Here is a 15,745-nt window from a genome sequence, read left to right on the forward strand (position 1 = left end):
GAAATTTTAATACCACACATATCCTGTATATCTATTTATAGACTATATATTTTTGTGCTTTATACATATGAAGAGTTAAGATTTTTATGCCCCCCAAGAACTTTTTGCCCCCATTAAGAATGCATGCTCAGGGCCGGCCCCGTGGCTTAACGGTTAAGTGCGCGGGCTCTGCTACTGGCGGCCCAGGTTTGGATCCCAGGCCCGCACCGACGCACTGCTTCTGCGGCCATGCTGAGGCTGCATCCCACATACACCAACTAGAAGGATGTGCAGCTATGACATACAACTATCTACTGGGGCTTTGGGGGAAAAAAATAATTAAAAAAAAATGCATGCCCAAGAGCATCTGTATGTGAGATCATTGCTGCCTAAGACATTCTATTTTCTGTTCATGTTGTTATAATCCTTTGGAAGGGAAAATTTAATAAGTCATCAGCTTGAAAATAGGAACTAGGGTCTCTAGAAATTAGGCACATTGTGACTTTGGATGAGAGCATCAGTCCAGGGAAAACCACAGTGCAGTACTGGTCTTAGAATTTCTAGAAACTTGATTTGCTTCCTTTTTTAAATGACTTTCTTATCTTTAAGGAAGTTTCCTAACCCTCCAATCCTCAAAACAAAGATTGGAAGTAAACTTCATTTTCATTCTATGAAGAGAACTGTAACTTAGAGTTTGCATAGTTCATACCCTTAGTTATGCCTAAAGTAATGATGTAAAACCCAGTTTCCAGTGACCTTAGGTCTTCAGAAAATGACCTTGACGTTGGCAGTGCAAGGAAGCATTTCTCATTGAATGCACAAAGATAACGGACTATTCTGCTATATTGTCCTTACCAAGGTCATAGAGTAAAATTCTATGGTATGAGGATTCTACTGGCATTAGCCACCTGGGATGAAGATGTGAGTTTTGAGTCTGGGAAAATAAACTGGGAAGGTTGTCATCAACTAGAAAAAGAGGAAACCCCTGCCTTGAATATCTCTCTCGCTTTGGCCTGGATTCAGAGAAGTTCTGGTTTGCTGGTAGCTTCTTCTGGATGGTAGGGAAAATTATAGCCTGTCACCTGAGCGGAAACTGGGAGAAACCCCTCCCATTCTACATACTGTACTCTTGTCTTTTGCACATTCTTGGACTTTTCTGGAATACTTCCTCATTTCCTGCTCTCTCCCTTCCCCGGTTTTCATTCTCTGCTAATTCTTACTTGTTCTTAAAGGCCTTATTAGTTTTATAGGCAGAACTTCACTGGGACCTCCCCTAATTCCCTTCCCCCAAACACTGGTTTAGGTGTCCCTTCTTTATGCTCTCGTTCATCCTCTCTTACCCCAACACAGCAGTTAGCCCACTCCCGCTACCATATGCCTCTTGTGAGCAGGAGAGTGTCATCAATATATGCACAGTGGTAATCACATAGAGTGCTCAAATATTTGTTGAATAAAAATTGCAAGCCCTGCCTAGTTAACTAGGTAAATTGCATCTTGCTCAGTGTTTTATTTGTTTTTTCTGTTACTCATAAAGCTTTGTATAACTTTTAGTCTGGGTTCAGTAGTGCTGTGAGTAACTTAAGGAAAGAGGAAGAGGACCAATCCCAGTTGTGCAAGGGAAACGGAACCTTTTCTGGTGCAAGCAAGGATCATTAGTGAGAGGTCCTCAAGGAGAAGGTGAATGTTAAGAGACAAAACTGGGAGGCAATGAGGTCTTTACACAGTGAGATTTAATAAATAGGAAACTTAATTTAATAGACAGGAAACTGAAGCACAGAAAAGTAAAGTGACGCTCAAGAATTTGAGTTTTCTTAAAAGAGCTACCAAGTTTCCTTAACATCTTTTCATATTGCCTAGGAGGGTATTATAGTTCAGATAAGAGCTGGCGATGGGTGTGGAGAGAAGATGGATAAGAAAAATATTTGAGAAGTAGAAATGACATGGTTTGGTAATGGAAATGTTACGGAGAAAATACCTCATAGAGGACTCCTCAAAGTGCTGTACTACTAAAAATACCTCTTCATTCTATTTAGCTCATGTATCTCCTCTCCCCAAATACTAAGCATGCAGTGGTAGACTAAATTCTTATCTCTGCATGTCTTTATGTTGACTTTTTTAACAATTTAAAGTAGAGATAGTCACATGTTTAGTCAGGAATTGTTTGATTGGAAATAAAAACCCTGTCTAACCAGCAAAAGAGAAAAGGAGAGGTGGGGTGGGTGTTCTAAGAATATACATCTCAGACTCCAAGACAGGAAAATATGGGAACTGTGAAGGCTGTTCTGCATGGAGACCTCAGCAGCCATTCTCTCTGCCTCTCTACTTATGGCTTGCTATTATGCCTTAGCAACTTCCCTTTTGTGACTTAAACACACCAAGGTGGTGAACCTCATTGGCTCAATCCAGTGTGTGGATGATCCCTGAAAAGAATATATGATTAAACATAGCTGCCTAGGTCACTCCTTTAATAGGGACCATGGGGTGGGGATGGGGTAGGGCAGGCTCCTGAAGTCAAGCCAAGGAGTGGGCAGATATGGTTAAGGGACAACTGAATATATCTGCAAATTTATAAAGACCTTTATAAAACATGATGCTATACTGGTTAGTTCATTTCATTTTGGCTTTAAAAAAAATCAATGAAGAGAAATTAAAGGTAATGGAAACAATATTAAAGTATTAAAATCTGGGTCCTGGTCTTGGCTCTCTCTAGATAAATTTGACCTGAGCAAGTCCTTTTTGTAGCTTTGCTACAAATGTGTTCTGATTTCTTCCCATTGCTTCTATGTTTTCTATGTCTGAAAAAAGGGGAGAGGTATCAAAACTTCAGGTACCATTTTAATATATAATGGCTATTATTAATTTGTTACAAGTCCCTCAAAAGAACATTGAGCTTTCTTTAGTTTTCAGTTTGTTTCTTGGGCAACTGAGGTGGTAGGTGACCATGTACCCTAGATTCAAACTTGATTTTTTAAGGTTTGTTTTCCTACTTTTAGAGAGCACCATTCTTAGGCTAAACTCAAGAAGAGAATCTAAAAAAAAAAAAACAGAGCATCTACTCCATGCTGCACAGCCCTCTACAGAGAACATTCACCCGTGGTAGTTGTGTGCCTTTCTTGGGGCAAACTTTTTTTTACTCTCAATCTTTCGTAGTTTAGATGGACTTCCTCTTATTTTGTCTACAACGAGAATATTTTGTTTTCGTCTTATTTTCTCTTTATAAGATCCTCTAATAAAGATCTTTAAATTTGAGTATGTATTAAGTTGTCCCTCACCCTTTTCTATTTTTTGTTAGCTATTTGTTGAGTGCTTATTAATGCTCCAAACACTGTTTCAAACACTTTACATGTATTAGCTGATATAATGCTCACAGTGACCCTGTGTGTGGTACTGTTATCCAAATTTAATAGACAGGAAACTGAAGCACAGAAAGGTAAAGTGACGCTCAAGAATACCCAAGTAAAAAGTGGTGAAGCAGTGACTGTGAACCCAGGCAGTCCGGCTGTAGAACATCTGCTCTTACCATTATGTATGTAGTCTCTAGAACCCCATATATGGTATTTTTTCCCCAATATATTCAGGCTCTATACAGGTTCAAGTGTTTTTCCAACCTGTAGATTCTTATTTGTGGCTCTCCTTTAAACCCTTTCCTTTCATTCCTCCTTGCTCAGCTTTGTGGAATCCGATATTGCACACATACCAAGGGTCTGAAGAATTTTGAGTAGAGTGAGACAGTCATCACAGCCGGGCCCGTTGACTCATATTTGCGTACGCTGGCATCATGCTTTTGTAACTAAAGGCCTGAAGTGTTGACTCACAGTTCATTTTTTTCGAAATACCTACGTGTACCTAGGTGTTAGCTGTCCCTGCATACCGCACAGCCTCTGTTTTTGCCCTCTCTCAGCCTTAATGCAAAAACAGCACCTCTTTGAACTCCTGAGAAAGAGTCTATTTGCATCAAAAGCATTGGCAATTCCACAGAGACAGAGGGAAAAGTATGATTAAGAGCACAGCCCCTGGGCCGGCCCTGTGGCTTAGTGGTTAAGTGCGTGCGCTCCGATGCAGGCGGCCGGGGTTCGGATCCTGGGCGCGCACGGACGCACTGCTTCTCCGGCCATGCTGGGGCCGCGTCCCACATACAGCAACTGGAAGAACGTGCAACTATGACTTACAACTATCGCCTGGGGCTTTAGGGGGAAAAAAAAAAAAAAAAAAAAAAGAGCACAGCCCCTGTGGTCTGGAATCTGGAGTCTGACCGCCTGAGTCCAAATCCCAGCTCCCCACCTTTCTCACTGAATGACACTGGCAAATTACTCCTCTATGCCTCAGTTTCCCCCTCTCTAAAATGGGAAAAATAACGTAACTACTATCTTATAGTGTTGTGAGGATTAGGTCACTCAATACACGCGAAGCTCTTAGAAAGTATTGAGCGCATCAAAGAGTACAGTGTTAGCCTCTTTTGTTCAGCTAAATTCTTACCAACAATTCTCCTCTCCTTTTCTGTGTGGCATCAACTGTGGCTGGCTTCTATTTCGACCCTCCTAGGTGACCCTTAGTACGCAGAGTATTTGGGCTTTCTCCCAGCTTACACCTCTATTACAGACTCCAACCCATCACAATGTTCAGTAAACAAAGGTCTTCCAGTTACTAGAATCTGCTGTCTCCAAAAATCTGGGGCATTATGAAGAATGAGAAAGCTTTCCATCACACACAAATAGCTTTTCCCTCATATTTCCATGGCTTATTCAGTTTCACTGTCCTACTCCTATCCTTCAAGACCTCACTTTTATTCATGCAACTGTAATTTGTTGAGATTATTTTCCAAGTGCTACACAAACCACCCAGTGTTGAACATGGAGATGTGCCACCTAGATCCCCTTACAAGGAAGAATTTGTCGCACGAGCAGCTGGGAGTGTGTTCAGCAGACAGCCTTCATAGATTCCCTTAACTGCAGAGAGTCACTGTGCCCAAGGTCATGCCAGGGGAGGGGGAGAGTGGTGCACATCCAATGACTGATTGAGGGAATACAAAAGCTCAGCCTTCTCAGCCTAACATAGTGCAACTTGGATGGGCCATTTGCACTCCAGAACTTCCCCATGGGGTTGGCTGAGGCTATAGGACCTGTATTATAGTGTGACTTCTCCCTCTCCTCCAACCTGCTTCCTTCTCCCCACTCCCTTCCTTGGTTCATACCAAGGGCACTCCCTAGTAAACACCCGATACACTAAATTTTGTCTCAGAATCTCCTTCTCAGAGACCCCAACCTGTGTCACACTCCAAGCTTAGTGTATAAATGGAGTGAACAATAATGTTTATTGAGTGGGGCCGGCCCGGTGGCGCAAGCGGTTAAGTGCGCGCGCTCTGCTGCGGCGGCCCGGGGTTCGCTGGTTCGGATCCCGGGCGCACACCGACGCACTGCTTAGCAAGCCATGCTGTGGCGGCGTCCCATATAAAGTGGAGGAAGATGGGCACAGATGTTAGCCCAGGGCCGTCTTCCTCAGCAAAAAAAGAGGAGGATTGGCAGATGTTAGCACAGGGCTGACCTCCTCACAAAAAATAAAAAATAAAAAAAAAAATAATGTTTATTGAGCACTTAATATGTGACAGGTACCAGGAAAGGTACCGTACGTATAGCATCACATTTAATTTTCATAATCCTTTGAAGTAAATACTATTACCTTCTCTCTGTTTTAGATGATGAAACAAAGACACAAAGCTATATGATTAGTAACTTGTGGAGACAGGATTTGAACTCAGACCATCTGACTCCAGAGCTTACATTCTTAACCATCATGCTACATTCCATCCCATCATAATATCTATTCATTAAGGAGTGAAAATGAGGGCCGGCCCCGTGGCTTAGCGATTAAGTGCGAGTGCTCCGCTGCTGGCGGCCCGGGTTCAGATCCCAGGTGCGCACTGATGCACCGCTTCTCCGGCCATGCTGAGGCCGCGTCCCACATACAGCAACTAGAAGGATATGCAGCTATGACATACAACTATCTACTGGGGCTTTGGGGGGAAAAATAAATAAATAAATAGTTAAAAAAAAAAAAAGGAGTGAAAATGATATTAAACCGTATCTTATACACCTTAAACATATAATGGATATAAGTTAGGGAAACATAGCACCTGACCTGTAGGATCACTTGATTATCTGATGAAATTTACACCTCTCTATAGAGAGAAAACCTGGCAAAAATGTTTGGAACTCTATTAGGAAGAATACCTTTCTGGTAACAAAAGCTTACTGTGGTTCTGATTTCTTAACCTGAATGTAGGTTGAACTAGATAATATTTAAAATCTCTGGCCCCATGGCTTAGTGGTTAAGTGCGCGCGCTCCGCTGCTGGTGGCCCGGGTTCGGATCCCGGGCGCGCACCAACGCACCGCTTCTCCGGCCATGCTGAGGCCGCGTCCCACATACAGCAACTAGAAGGATGTGCAGCTACGACGTACAACTATCTACTGGGGCTTTGGGGGAAAAAATAAATAAATAAAATTAAAAAAAAAAAAACTCTCTCAATGCTGACTCTATAAAATTGGCAAAGGTTATAAGTTCTGAAAATACTGTAAAGCCCACAGCATTTTGCTTAATGTCTCCTCTGAAAGAGTCTTTATCTCTTGTAGTCCATAATCTGTCCATTGTTCAACAGATGACTCAAGCAGTGTTTGAGTGGTGTAATACTTGCCACTTGAAATATAACATCTTAGTGGGCAGATTCCAATGAAATCTTTTCCTTTGGAAATAGTCCCAAAGAATTAGATATTATGTTGCTAACTGGTAAGTTCCAAAGACCAAAGTTTTGCTCCTCTGAAACAGCCTTGGATAAGCAAGTTGACAGACACAGAGGGAATGAAGTGCTTTCGTGTTCAGGAAATGCAGCCAACTTCCTATCTCTGACTTCACCTCTAAGTTTTAATTGTTGTTGAATCAGCAGCTCTGCTTTCTTTGAGTCATCTGCTTATTCTTGAAGAAGCCCTTTGACCTTTGCCATTTTTCTCAAGGAGATCAATGTGTATTAGCTGGTTGGACTATAGGTTAAGCTCAGATTTAGTTCTAAGCAACGAATCTTTGGCCCTTATATCATGTTATCTTGTGCCTCTAGAAAAGGGACACAAACATCAAAATTTACAGCCGTCTCAACATCTGCCTTAAATCTTTCACAAAGTGTACAGGGAGGGATATCAATATATATGCATGCTAAAAATGACCTTTTAATATGAAATAGGATATAAATAACTCAAATGAGTGGGATGGATGGATAAGGCTAATATAACTCTCATACCTATGCCTGTCTCCCATAATTAGAAAGTTAAGTGCTTTATTTGTTTCAAATCTTAATCATAAGCATGTGAGTTTAAACAAACAGAAAAACCGAACAGGAAACGAATTAAAGCACTAAACCAGCACAACGAAGTTAAAATATATAGAGTATAAATAGAAATGAATAAAGCCAAAAAGTGGCTGAACAGGAGAAGTTTGGAAGTAAGGTGCTGGGATAATCTGCAAGGCTGGTAAGGTCCATTTTTCAGACAGTATGAGGTCATGCTTCAGATAACAAAATACTTCTGGCGCCTTTCATCTGAGGTTCTCCAAGTGCTTTGCTGACATTATCTAATGGCAAATATTATTACCCCCATTTTATAGGTGGAGAAACTAAAATACTAAGAGACTAAATAACTTGCTTAAGCATGTACACCGAGTCGGTGATGGAACCAGAAATTTATTTCAGGAATCTAATCTACTTTTCTGTTCATATCACCAGGTCAGCTTTCCAGATACCAAAAGACATTTATTGGTGTAAATTTGTATTAAATGTACTTATAAAACTGGTATTATCTTCCATAAACAATTCAATGAAAATGCTTTTGTTGTAAGTCGTGGTAGATTTTTGTGGGAGAAATTTAAGAGGTGATTTAAAAATAAATTCTCCCAGCTTCAAAAAAGTATCCACATTAGGTTTAGGTTATTTAGTAGAATCCATTTTGGTATCTAATAGAGAACCATCGTGAAATATCAGTTCATGTCCAATGTCCTAATGGCTATTTTATGTGTGTGTCATACATTGTTTTTGATAGAGTGGGGCATGAACAGGAGATGCCTAGGAACTATTCTATAGTTTCTATCCCCACTCAATTTAGAATTGTCCCTGAAAATTCTGTAATCTCTCTGGGAACATATTATGGGAGGAAGGGGTTGTTCTCGGTTATTGTCCTTTTAGGAATGTTACTCTCTCTTTCACTTTTGTCCTAATCTCCAAGCTCCTATAAATCTTCTATAGTCTGCTTGATAAACACAAACTTTTCAGCACGTAGTCGATATTACTACTTCTAACAAAAATCAAAAATATAAATTGTTTCTCTTCTATTAAATACCTGTGCTAAAAGTAAACTGTACTCACAGGACGAAAAATAAGTTTTCAGGATTAGAGTTACTGACAGGAAATCAAGTTAATTTAGGGCAGAGAACTGCATATAAACATCCAGACAGACCCATCTTTTCCTCATCACCTATGTGGGCTAGTTAAAAGGTGACTAGAGAGTGGTGGGAAAGAGAGGGATCATGAACTCAGCAAATAGAACTCTTTCTCACTTAGTCACTCATATCTTTTTTTTTTTTTTAAGATTTTATTTATTTATTTTTTTCCCCAAAGCCCCAGTAGATAGTTATATGTCATAGCTGCACATCCTTCTAGTTGCTGTATGTGGGACGCGGCCTCAGCATGGCTGGAGGAGCGGCGCGTCGGTGCGCACCCGGGATCCGAACCCAGGCCACTGGCAGCCGAGCACGCGCACCCAACCGCTAAGCCACGGGGCCGGCCCACTCATATCTTTTTTGATTGGCAAAAGCACAGAAATCCACATCCCAGTGTTCTTTCTAAAGAGCATCTAACTGCTCTGAGCAGCCACGCTGTGCGGTGGAACAGATACGCACTCTGCATTCAGAAGATGCAGGATACAGTTCCTGCTCTACCTCTCTCCAAGCTTGTACCCGTGAGCAAGTCACCTCACCTTTCCAAGCTTCAGCTGCCTCATCTGTGAAAGAGGGATGATGGTAATACATCACAGGGTTTCATGAGAATCAAACAAGACAATGTGGTGATTCACTGAGGTTATTAGAGGTTACACATGAGTTATTTACAGACATGTTATATAAATACATATATTAGTTTTATAAAATATATATGTATTAGTTATAACCTTTTATATATAAAATAAAGATCAGCATATGTTAGAACAGTATATATGTTTTATTTGTACAAGTTTTTCAATTCATGCTTAATATATGCAATCACTTATATTTCCAAAGCCAGCTACCTCTTCACCATCACTGATTGCTGCCTGTCAGTTTTTCTGTCAGAGAGTTCCAGCTGCTTTTGCCCCCTTGTAATATTTTGTGGGCCTTCTGTTAACACAGTAGGGTTTGTAACCAAAGGCTCACATGGTCTCATTTCTTGTTCAACAGGTGGGGAGCATCCAATCCTGGGATTCCAGAAGTGTTTTTAGTGGCTGATAAGCCTCATTAAAACCTGTGGGTCTTCTTCCAGGCAGGGTATCCAGCTGCCTTTTTCTATTTTTGGAAGGGCCACAGAAAGTCTCCTGTCAACAGTTTAAAACTTTCCACTGCCTGTAAATAGGGTGGTTCACCCCTTGCAAAATATAACCTGGTTTGGTTACATATAACCTCATTCTTATATTCTTCAGCCTTTTTTTTTTTTAAATTGCAGCTGTCTTGCTTAGGATGTTCCCCTGCATATTTCATTTGTATTATTAGTCCATAAATCAGCATCGAAACAGAGGTGCTCTAAAGAGAGGTGCTCTTCTCTTTAAGAGTGTTCTAAGAAAAAGGGGTTGCCTTTTTTTTAAGTAAAGGGATTACCACGTCTGTTAGCTAAGCTATTTAAAAGAAATGCCAATAAGGAAAATACTAAAGAAAAAAAGGCACTCAACATTAAAAGAGACTAATCTTTGATGGTTCATGGAAATTAAATATAGGAAAATATAATTTTTAAAGCTTAAACACATTTTAAAATCACACATTTCACAAGTACTCTTGTTCTTTTTTTTTTTTTTTTTTTTTTTTTTTTTATTTTTTCCCCCAAAGCCCCAGTAGATAGTTGCATGTCATAGCTGCACATCCTTCTAGTTGCTGTATGTGGGACTCGGCCTCAGGATGGACGGAGAAGTGGTGCCTCGGTGCGCGCCCGGGATCCGAACCCGGGCCACCAGCATCGGAGCGCGCGCACTTAACCACCAAGCCACGGGGCCGGCCCCAGTACTCTTGTTCTTAACTATAAAATTTAATTTTGGGAAAACGGGAAAGACTTAGTACTTAGATTTAAATATATTGGTTGTTTCATAAATCTTGTTGAGGAAATCGAACAAGATAGAAGCAAATCATACCAATAAAGTGATCAAACGTCAGCCTCACCCTAATCCAGATGCTCCCCAACACCAGAGTTTATCATTTTTATGTATTGTTATGTACTTGTACATATACATGAACCCACAGAATACATATAGAATTATTTTGTTTATTTACACAAAAGTCAGACTGCAGACATCCTTTAAGCAGCTGCTTTTTCACACTCAACAATGCTTTTATTAAACAACATTTTGAGATATACCCATTGTTTCCAACGTCTCACAATTGCTACAATAAATGAATCTATGATTCTAAGCCTCTATAAAACAAATGAATAAAGTCAGTCTCAGGTTTGTGCTAAATCCTAGTTTGCTTTTGACCTTACTAGAAATAGAGGAAGTAAGAAACTCACTAACCCCATTGCCTGGCTCTATTCCAAGAGCACTTTTGTACTCATCTTAAAGGAGGGATTAGCCATCAAAAGTGAAATGTGGATTTGAAGCAATTTTCCAGGTAATTCAATCCGAAGAATGCTACTTTGATCTGAATAACCAGATATTTAAGAAGTGGATTTTGTTCTGCCTTAGATTTCCAGCTGGTTCTCCTCATCTATTTCATTGATGGAATGAATTCATCCATTCAATGAGTTTTTATTAAGTGTTAAAGCTAAATGCATAGCACTGTGTTAAACAGGTTTATGTTTCATTTGTGATCACGAAGAAGGGCATGTTCACAAAGGGCATGTTTATTCTTTTCATGTCGACTGTACACATTACAGGTGGTACTTCCTAAATCCTAGCGACTTTACCAACCACTATGAACTAATAACTCAAAAACAGGGTGGGAGAGAGTATGGGTCCTACCACAGATTTAACTGTTTTCCCTACAGTTCCATCAAATCTTCAAGTTATATCTTATACCTCAAAAGAAGATATATACCCTAAAACCAGAATCCCTGCTAACACTAGATGCCTCCAGGTTAAATTCCTTGTTCTGGAGTCATAGGGCAAGTCGGTGTGAGTAGAGGATTCGGAATCAGCTGTAGGTTGGATCAACAATGCCCTGCTACTCAAACATGTGAGTTTCAAGCCCTTATAAAGCCTGAGGTAGTTTATCACAAGGATTTCATTCTCAGCAACTGGTTTGTACAAAATTAATGTTAACCGTATTGATAGATTATTTGGAGCGGGAATTATAAGGTCTTTTTTAAAGTTGGAAAATCAATGTCCATACCATGCAAAAATAAGTTTGTGCTTATTTGGGCTTGTTTGCTACTCAATTCATTTAGCTGCAACATACATTGAAAATCTCTCTGATCTCTTTTCTAAGAGCGATGTCTTGACTTTCCCAGATAGTAATAAATCTTTTACCCAGCAATAAAGCAGAAGCAATCTGTTTTAATATTTACTCAACAAGAGATTCTAAGTAATATTAGTGAAGTAAAGCGCTCTGTTTTAGTTTTACTAGTCCCTGTCTCATTAGATTTTTCTTCCAGCTATGGCTTTCTGCAATGGTCAGGTAACTTTTCACACTTAAGAAGAATGAGATTCTGAGCCACAGATGAGCTCAAATCCCAAGTTCCTCTTTTCTGATGAGGTAGGCAACACTGTTGCCTTGTTGGTGTATTTTATCTGTGACCGTGAATGGCTGAATCCTCAAAGAACTTTAAGGTGCATTCCACATTATGTATTTCTGACCAGCAGTGGGCCTCATCATGTGCCCTCTCACGGAATCTCAAAATCTCAGGGCAGTTCCTCTGAGCTGAGTCATGGTCTCAGGACTGAGCGGCATCCATTCTGAGAAACACAATGTTGTTTGGCATAGACTTATGCCTGCAGGTTTGTCCAGTGAAAAAGACTCTGCTGAGGTGGTCCAGTGCATTGTTACCAAAGGCAAATTCTTGCCATGTTTTTCTTCTAGGGCCATTAGGATGACTAAACAAATGGGCCAAAGCTCACTGCAAACACTACCATAAGGTATCTTACCTAATTCTCAGCTGATATCTAACTGGTCTGTGTTGGTTTGGTTGTTTAAATATTAAAATAGTTCCACGCTGCTTCCTAAACAGCTGCTGTCCCTCGGCAAACTGATTCCCAAGATCTAACATCTAAGGAGTTTATACCTGGCCCTAAAGGGGGACCTCTGACCCTGCTCCATTCTTATCGGCTCCCAACCTTACTGGTTGTTACAAAGTTTTAGAATCACTCTTACCTAAAAGAAATGTGAAAATAAAAGTGAATGACATAACAAATGCATATACAAATAGACTGACTAATGTTTACAAATTTAACTTCCAATTACTAATGCTGCACAACAAATTATCCTGAAACTTAATGGCTTAAATAACAATATTTTGCTCACGAATCTACAATTTGGGCAGGACTTGGTGAGGCTGCTGTGTCTGTGTCAGTTGGTGTTTGCTGGGGTGGCTTAAGGGCTAACTTTATGTGTTAACTTGACTGGGCCATGGTACCCAGATATTTGGTCAAATACCATTCCAGATGTTGCTATGAGGGTATTTTTAAACTGAGGTTAACATTACATCAGTAGACTTTGAGTAAAGTGGATTATCCTCCATAATGTGGGTGGGCCTCATCCAATCAGTTGAAGGCCTTAAGAGAAAACAGACTGAGGTTCCATGAAGAAGAGAGAATTCTGCCAGCAGACTATGTTTGGACTCAAGCTGAAACATCAGCTCTTCCCTGGGTCTCCAGCCTGCCAGCCTACCCTCAGATGTTGGACTTGCCAGCCTCCATAGTTGTGTGAGCCAATTCCTTAAAATAAATAAATAAATAAATCTATAGATAATTAAAATATAAATATAAAATATATAATAAAATATACCTAAATATATAAAATACATACATATATATTTATATATGTAAAATTATATATATATATATATATATAAAATATATATATTTACATATCCTATTGGTTCTATTAGACCCTGACTAACACAGACCAGGACTGGAATCATCTGGAATCATCACTCCCTCATGTGTCTGGTGGTTAATGCTGAAAAGACTTAAATAATTGGGAGCAGGACTACCTGGGGCTCCTTGGGCGTCTTTCTCTCTCTGACTCTGTGTGGTATTCCAGTATGGCAGCCTCAACTGGACTTTTTCATGTTCTATCAGGATTCCCAAGGCATGTGTTCCTAGAGACAGAGCATCAAGCAGAATCTATATTGCTTTTTCTAACCTAACCTCTGAAATCACACTGCATCACTTCTGCTGTATTCTGTTGGTTGAGGCAGTTACAGAGATCCATCCAGGTTTAAGAGGAGGAGACCCCATCTTTCAACGGAGGAATGTCAACATCACATTACAAGAAGAGCACGTGGGATGCAATATATTGGTGCAGCCATCTTTGGAAAATACTATCTGCCACATTAACGTTTTAAACTTCTGAAATACATTTTTTATTCATTTAGAATTACTGATATTTGATGCTCTACTTTTTGAGTGGATCCACTTATTGACCACTCTTTTTTTTTTCTTGACTTGAAATAGCTATTTTATTACTAAAGAAATGTACACTTGAAAACCTAATTTCCAGTTTTTCCAATTTTAGTATCTTGATTTTTTTTTAAGTCACATAAAATAAATCCAAAGTTAAACCAAGAATTTTTCATGTGAGCTTTAGGCCTAGAGAGTTTTTGACAAAAGAGTGTCATAGGAATGCAATTAATAGATGCCATAGAAGACAATGTAATTTTTTGGCTTGAGTTAGTCAAGACGTGGACAATGTTAGCATTATCCTGGAGTTTCTTTTTACTTAGGAACAGCTGTGCTGCCTTTTCACGGACACTTCTTCCTCTCATAGGAAGGTAGGTAGAGGAGGGGCTGGGCCGAGGCGATGAGGTGGCCTCTCTCGGCTGGTATGGAACAGGAGCTTGGAGTCAGGAGATGAGTCCAGTTGATTCTACACTAGCATCACCTAGGCAGTGGTTGTTGCCTACTTGAACTGTGCGTAATTTACCCACAAAGAAATTGCTGCTGGTTTTTTTTGGATATAAACTCTTTCCTTGGCTTAAACTCTGATACAAAGAATGACTGTACTTTTCCGTCTAGTGTCACAAAGTTGAAGAGTTTCTTGAGCCCCGAATCAGTAGGATATCATTTCTACTGGGTGAAAATTCACTCTTGTGCTCTTTTACTCTTTCATCTTGGCTGTTCTTCCTCCCATCCCCCACGTGGATTTTAAAATTCTTATTTATTTTTATGTTTAAAATGTATTATTTAATATTTTGAAAACAAAAATGCTATGAAGAACAATAATACAAACATCTGTGTATCCACACTTAGCTTGAGAAATAAAACATTACCAACACAGTTGAAGCTCCCCGTGTTCACTCCTACCGTATGTTAATTCGCCTTCCGCTCCCTCAGAGATAATCACATTTCTGAATTTAGTATTTTTTATTCCTTGGTACTTAAAAACATTTTACTACATTCGTATATATTCCTAAATAATCTATACCAATATTGCTCATGTTTTTAAGCTTTATGGAAGGGTATTACACTGTATATATCAATTTTAGTTAATAGAAAGTCGTATATCACATCGGCTAACAAACATAGTGTTAATTCAGCAATTGAATGTCCAGCCCAATATACTAATCAGCATTCAAATGCTTCCTGCATTTGTGCTGTCTCCCTCCAGGGATGGGCATGGTTCTTTTTGCTTTTTCTGTCTGGATGATCTCCCTTTCCTCAAGTTTGCGAATTTCAACTTCTGCCCGGCCCAGGATGGAAGGCAGGACGTTGGGGAGGCAGGGAAGAGCCGAAAGGGGTACAACAACATTCTCATCTGACTGGTACTGTTGTAAGGTGGCTTTGCTTTCCCCAGGCTTAGTAGATGTTTAAAGCCACTTCTTTCTCTTGGAGTATTTCCCTGGGTTCTTTAAAGATTCTCCTGCCTTGTTCTCCTGCCTTTAAAGGTTCTCTGCAGCCGCAACTCCCTGGATGTGTGCATTGCCTCTCCTTCAGTTGGCCACTCCCAATGTCCCCTCATCTTCTGCCCCTAGCCAAATACTCTTCTTTCTGTGTTCCAATCATCCTGGTAGGCCACCCTCTTGCGAAGAGTCCTTCAATTTTAATTCCCTTTTAGGAAAATACCTATTTTTTATTTAAAAGTATTAACTTTTGAATGGTTAGTATGTTCACGTGGTTCAAAATTGTAAGATTACAAAAGAGTATGACTGATAAATCTCCCTCCTATTCCCAGTCATCAGTTTCCTTCTACATACACAGCCAGTATTAGCAGTCTCTTCTGCATCCCTGTAGAGATATTTTATATATATATGTACAAATATTATATATCGCCCCACCTTTTCGTAACTCAAATAGTAGAATACTATTTCCATGGGTTCCTACTTCAGGTCCCACATCTGGG

The sequence above is a fragment of the Ceratotherium simum genome, chromosome 2 (assembly GCF_057802395.1).
Source record: "Ceratotherium simum simum isolate JZ-2026a chromosome 2, ASM5780239v1, whole genome shotgun sequence".
NCBI classification, from domain to species: Eukaryota; Metazoa; Chordata; class Mammalia; order Perissodactyla; family Rhinocerotidae; genus Ceratotherium; species Ceratotherium simum.